The sequence below is a fragment of the Nuphar pumila genome, chromosome 9, assembly GCF_984573655.1.
Source record: "Nuphar pumila chromosome 9, dmNupPumi1.hap1.1, whole genome shotgun sequence".
Taxonomy (NCBI): domain Eukaryota; kingdom Viridiplantae; phylum Streptophyta; class Magnoliopsida; order Nymphaeales; family Nymphaeaceae; genus Nuphar; species Nuphar pumila.
Genome location: NC_143257.1, coordinates 11,626,479 through 11,633,594, shown reverse-complemented (window position 1 = coordinate 11,633,594; position 7,116 = coordinate 11,626,479). Strand labels below are relative to the sequence as shown.

The following is a 7,116-nucleotide window of genomic DNA, read 5'->3' as shown; positions in this document are numbered from 1 at the left end:
TGAGCTTGAATTGGTTAGGCTCAGCTCAATTAGTTTGTTTACCAGCCATAGAGAGAAGTGAGATTGTTGAGAACAAGGGCCACTATTTCTGAAAATTTCAGAATAAGGCACTCTATGGATATTATCTAAAATAGAGCTGATATTTTTGTTTTATTTAAAACAGTTGTTGGACTTTCTAAAAATTTTAGAAAGCCTCTTGAATTTTTTTTATTTAATTCAAAATTTCTTGACATTATGTTTTAGTGTTCTAGAATGTTGATTTTACCCAGAACTATTTATGACTTTTTTTTATTTTGCAGAAAAGTGCTTCTAATTAGAGGAATACCTCCCAAAGCGTTATCGAGACATGTTTGGATCTAGTTGGTACATGTAGTTTCGTAAAAACCTGATTGGATCTGGTAAAACTTTTTGGATCATGACATTCTTTGAGTTTTTGTATTTTTTTTATATATACATAATATTATGTTCATATTTTGGATCATATTATATATGGATTTGATATGGTTTGTATTCATTCAGTTTTTGTATATGAATCATGTTTAATTTGACTATGATCCATTAGATCTTATGTTTGGTTTAAGAGTAGATCTGATCAGTATTGGATCAGATGCTTGAATCTGGAAAGATGACATAGAGCTACTTTGATCCAGTAACATATATTAGATTTGGTTAAACATATACGGATCTGAATAGATTAAATTGATTGGGTATAGATTCATTTGAATTAGTTTTGGACACAAACAATATTATTAGATCTTGTTGAACTTAAACAGATCTAGTGTTGGGTTCGGATGCCCAAATATGGGATATAGATTTAGATTTGATCTAGGTTTTTGTGATGGATCTAAGAAAGTATAATGCCCAGATATGGGATATAGATCTAGATTTGATCTAGGTTTTTATGATAGATCTAGAAAAGTATAATACTCATATATGAGATATGGATCTAGATTTGATTCAGGTTTTTTATGATGGATTCAGAAAAGTATAATGCCTAGATATGGGATATAGATTTAGATTTGATTCAGGTTTTTTATGGTAGATTCAGGAAAGTATAATGCCCGAATATGAAATATAGTTTCATATTTGATCCAGAGTTTATGGTATATCTAGATAGTAGCAAGGTAGATATTGGACCTAATAATATATTTTGTATGGGTCTTTGTTTGACCCAGATAAATCCAGATAAGAAGAATGCTAGATATGTAATATAGATCCATTTGCATTTGAAACATATAGTTATGGATATGGATTTAGATTATGGTTAAATCCTACGTGAACCATGATTTTATTTAAGCTTGTATGAAAATCTATTTTAGTATGGATCGTATTAGACTTAATGAAAACATCTCAATTAGCATTTGGATATGATTTTATACAAATCCAATAGATTTGGATTTAGATCGTGAGTGAGCTCGATAATAGATCTAAGCTTATATGTTCACAAGCTTGGTTTGATTAAAGTCTTGAAATTGGCTTTCATGTTTGGCATATCCAAATGGTAATGGGATAATTTCTATTGGATATGATTTTTTTTATATATCCAAATTGGATTTGAATATAGAGATTTATGCTTAACTTTATGATAAAAAATCAATCTAATTTGTGAATATCCTCATGATGATATATCATAAAGAGAAAGTCTAACTAGTGAATGTAAAACCTCATGATGTCATGGCTTAATGAAAATATTGCTTAAATGCAATGCATTATAATAGTGAGAGTTGAATTATAATTTTACACATGCATGTGAGGATATTTATTTGTATATAATGATAAATAATCATTATAAATAAGTCTCTCTATATTATACTTGTATGAATGCATGAAAGGATATTTTTCATGGTTTAGAAGATTTTGCATTAATGCAACATGGTCAGTCACATTTGTAACTATTTAGATCTCGATATACTGATCTAAAATGATGAGGTGGTGATCAACATGTGATAGCGCAAATGGATAGTGGGAGTATAAATCATGGTGATAGTTTGAAAAGTGGGTGTATTTGCTATGTTTAGCGAATCATGAATTTATGAATTAATAAATTAATAAATTTTATAGCACTCCATTAATATGCATGCCTATGATATGATCATGAAAGAGCCACAAGAACCTCATGACCATGTGAGACCCATATTATGATGTATTCATTTTTTTTCTTTAAATTTATGGACTACATGACTTAGTATGCAATGAATGGTGAATACTTGAAATAAGCTGTTACACAATAAAGGTTATGATAAAATTTATGATATAATGGAAAATAACCTAGTTTGTAAATAACCTCATGATAGAGATATATCATGAAGGAAAAATTCAACTAGCTTATGTAAAATCTCATGATGTCATATAGTTATAAGTGCAATACATAATGCACTGGTTATAATACAATATGGGTGTTCGCCCCATGTGACCAAGTTAGAGATGTTGGATTATGTATGGTTAATGACTCTCACACATGAGACCCATATGTTGGATCCAAGTAATGGATTTGAAATATGAATCTAAATAATTAGATATAATGATCCAAAGTAGTGAAGCAGGAATCTAATAATCCACTTTGAGTAATTGGTCATTGAGATATAAACTACCAGGATAATGGTGAGCCTACTTCACATTGGATTCTCAGCATGTTTGAGAATCCAATGAATTAGTTATGGCTGGGTAACAACTATCAAGGAGAGAATAAGTAACCCAGCTCGGAAGACACTGAGAACTCGATAATCACATCGGGCAATCCCCCTAAAGTAAGCCGTTTACAGAAAAAAATCATCTTTTTTCTTTTTCGCCACTTCATTGCTCATCCTTCTATGCACATACCACGGTCAATTATTCTTCACTCACCGCATGTACACGTACCAAATATGTTCATAAAATAAAGAGCCAAGGATGAACCTGGTTGAATCAGAACTTTTTGTTCCAGTGTTGCGTAGATTGCGAATTTGCCAACCATGTGTATAGGGGCGAGCAGGGATACAGAGCTGTGGCTAATTGATGCAGCCAATCACATGACAGTATTTCATGTGGAGCCTGCACTATGTCTGTGGGCTCCATGCAATCCTGTCATGTAGCAGTGGCACTTACCACTCCTTTGATCTCAACTCTACAGGGGCTCACTTAGCTGATAAAAAAAATGTCTTCTATATATTTAGACTATCGGTATTTCTTCATTGAATATATGATTCATTTGGACCTCATTATTGTCTATTTGCAGTTCGTGAGTACATTGCTCTCTGGTTTTAATGTTGTAAAATGAAGAAACAAGAAAGAAATGGAAGAGAAAAAAGAAATGTACATGAAGAGGAGTTGACAGTGTGGGCCTCGTTTGTTAAGAGAGAGATGAGGCCTACAGGCAGACAGCAGAGATCAGGTGCAATCACATTGCAAATTTTGAGTGTGCCGTTGCACTTGTTGCCCTCAATCTGCTGTTGAGATCTACAATTGACAGACTGTCAGCAGCCAAAGATGAATGGTGATCAGGTGCACTTAAAGTATGCAATGTGATTGCACCTGATCCGTCCTCTAATAAGCATTCATGGGTGTAAGAGAAACCGAGATTCGAGCCAGCTCCTCCGATTTCCCATGTCCCACGTGCCCCTCTCTCTCTCAATGACACTTCTCTTTTTCACACACTAAATTTTTTTACACCGTATGCGTTTATGCATCATTATGTTTCATTTATTTTCTTAAACAGCACTCTCTCTTTCTGACATGTTTGTCCAGTCGTTTACTTTCACTTGAAAGAAAAAACTTTTATAGTTTTATATTCTTTTACTAAATTCAGCCATTAGTGCTGTATTGGAAAATCTCTCTCATTGACATTGTTGAAGTACAAGGCCAATTAAATGTTTTGTTATATTTACAATTCTCTGCTAAATTACTTTGTATTTGAATATAGAACCCTAGGCAGACTGTCTAGGTTTAAATCTCATGACCGTCACCCCCTTGTGCAAGCCGAAGCGTGGTCACTCCTTAAAAGCAATGGCTGTAAGCACAAGGGAGTTTTACGCTGCTAACAGGACAGTGATTGTAAAAATTCAGCAGGCAGAGCCATAACCCGCAAGGTCTCTGATCCTAAGGCCGGTTTCTCATGTAAATATCTAAAATACAAAAACAGAAGCATACCTACCGTCACATTAGTAAAGCATGTCCTATGATAGAGGGTATTATGATCATTTCGTTCTACTAAAATAAGTCAAATAAACAATAACAGCCTAGCTAGGGTTAGTGGTGTTTCTGTAGATTTTAGTGTATGGACGGGTGTGTTTAGGCTCTTCCATTATTCCATATAAAGAAATTGCGTTTTTTTGACGAGTGGAACTTAATTCTGCAAAATATAGGGGAGAGGTTTCTTGGGTTTTTGAGGGTTCACGGGAAAGAAGAAGGAGAAGAATTGCTGAAAGGGACATAACAATTGAGAGAGAGAGAGAGAGATGGGGATTTAGATTGAAAGAAGAAGATAGGAAGGCTTAGCACTGTGTGGCTTAGAGAGAGAGAGAGAGAGAGAGAGAGAGAGAGAGAGAGAGAGAGAGAGAGAGAGAGAGATTCTGCATCCGCCACCTATTCCGCACGCTGTCTCACCCAAACCAAACCCGCCATGAATCCGCACCCTTGACCTAACCGTAACCCGACCCTAACCCAGAAACAGCAACAAAAACCCAGCTTCACACAAACAAGAAAAAGCAAAAGAAAAAGGAGAGGTGAAACCAAGACCATCGCTTCATCTCACCTTTCCTGTCTGGAGAAGGAACAAGCAATCCCTTTGCTTTTCATGAATTCCTCATACAACCCCACTTCGTATAGACCATGATAGATGGAGACTGAATTGCACAGATCTACAACTTTATTGCAAGTTTTTTTTTTCTTTTTCTTCGTTGGACTCCAAGTTTGATGTTTGAAGAAGAAGAAGAAATAGATGGATCCGATGACAAAAGGCCATTCCCTTCCTTCCTTCAACAGGAGGGATTTCCATTCCCACCATCACCACCACCTCCAGCAGCAGCAGCAGCATCAACATCACCTATTTCAGCAGCAGCAACACCAACATGAAGAGCAGCAGAATTCAGAAGGTGAGCAAAGCGGCAGCAACGGACTACACAGAGGGAAGAAAAGAAAGAAGGAATCCAACAGCGATGGTGGAGGGCAAAGCAAGGAATTGGCTGAAGGGGAGATCACAAGGCGATCGAGGGGCCGGCCGGAGGGGTCCAAGAACAAGCCGAAGCCGCCCATCATCATTACCCGAGACAGCGCCAACGCCCTGCGATCTCACATCATGGAGATCGCCGACGGATGCGACGTCGGAGAGAGCATCACCACCTTTGCCCGGAGGAATCAGCGTGGGATCTGTATACTCAGCGGCAGCGGCACCGTCTTCAACGTGACGCTCAGGCAACCCGCCGCGCCCGGTGAAATTGTATCCCTCCACGGCCGCTTCGAGATCCTCTCGCTCTCCGGCTCGTTCCTCCCTCCGCCGGCCCCGTCGGCCGCCACATGCCTGACCATTTACCTCTCTGGAGGCCAAGGACAGGTGGTCGGCGGGAGCGTTGTCGGCGCGCTCGTTGCCTCCGGCCCGGTGGTGATCATGGCTGCCTCCTTCGGCAACGCAGCCTACGAGCGGCTGCCCCTCGATGACGAGGAGCCGCCTTTGCAAATCCAGGCTCCGGGCGGAGGCTCCACCAGTGTGGAGTCACCACCCGGAATCAGAACTCAGCTACAGCAACAACAGCTTTTGCCTGATGCCAACACACCACTATTCCATAGCCTACCTCCCAATCTGCTCAGTAGCTGCCAATTACCTTCTGATCTTTATGGCTGGGCCACCGGTCGTATACCACCGTATTGAAAAATTTCTTCTTATATCTCTAGTTTTCCTTTTCTTTTTATCTTTTTTTTTTCATCCTTCCTTGGTTTATTTTCCTTTTCTCCTTTTGTTGTCTACTTAGTTAAGAAGAGATAGAGATTGCTGGAGTATAAGTGGGGATTGAAAATGGTGATGATAAAGATTAGGGGTCTACTTTCACTTGATGGACTCATCACTCTTATCCTTCTTCTTTTATTTGACGTTATTTTCATTTTGTTCCTTTGATTACATAGCGGTGTACAAATTAGTGACCTTGGGGTGGTGGTGTTTCTTCTCGTTGACAAATGATAATGATGATGGCGAGGATGAAACGTATTTCCTAATGCGGATGAGAGGAACTGACACCACCAAGAGGACTTAAGATCGTGACCTTCTGTCGGTAGGTTCTCCTTATTACTCACTTTAGTGCTTTCGCGTAGCATTCAGCTTTTCCACAAAAAAAAACATCAATTACTGATGAAAAAGTTTTCTATATTGGATGTAATTTTCTGTTCCTCTCTACCCATCCTCATGGAAAGCCTGCCCGGTCGGCAAGTAAAGTGAGATAAGTCACAGTTTTCACATAAAATGATCGTTTTCAGTCCATCTTACCCATTGACAGGTTGGTTTTGTTATTCAGTGTTGAGAGAGAGAGAGAGGCTGTCAACGCGCAGTAATGTTTCACCGAGTATCGCGCAGTAATGTTTCAGCGAGTATGGTTTTAGCATCCATAACCGTTGTTTGGAAAACATGGCAAAGCCCGTGGATGGTGTGTCTACTTGTCTTCCTTCTGTAGCTCTCACACCTCCAATCACTCTCTCTGCATTTGTAACACAGCAATAAAGATTGCTCGCATGTTCCCTTTCTCTTCCTCTGGTTTAGAACGCTTTCTTCGGTATCCATATTAAATATTTAACGGGCATGACCATGAGGGCTTTCTTACACGCATACTTTTTCGATAAACTTGCTGAAAGAAGAAAAATGGAAGGAAAATATACACTCTGAACTAAAAGCTTCTCCTCCTCGTTCATCCGTCCAAGTTTCTTTTATCTCTCTTTTATTTCCTCTTTTATTTCCTGATAAACCAGAGTTCTGTTCTTTCGACATCTCGACTTCTATGCTATATTTTTATTCTCAGATTCTTTTGTAAATCTTTCCCATTTCGAATGTCTAAAATCATCTCTTCAGCTATTTGCAAAGTTGGATTAAATATAGTATTCCTGCTTTCTTCTCGACATATCAGCCCTTAGCATCATCTTTTCTGTTGTTCTTTTGAA

The 7,116-nt window shown here is 38.4% G+C and overlaps 1 pseudogene across 1 annotated transcript; it reads left to right on the top strand.

Moving 5' to 3' along the window:
• Positions 1-4,367: 4,367 nt before the first annotated feature.
• On the top strand, positions 4,368-6,000 carry LOC149828417 (AT-hook motif nuclear-localized protein 18 pseudogene; annotated as a pseudogene). Its single transcript, XR_016434030.1, has one exon. The product of XR_016434030.1 is annotated as an AT-hook motif nuclear-localized protein 18 pseudogene (transcript).
• Positions 6,001-7,116: the final 1,116 nt, after the last annotated feature.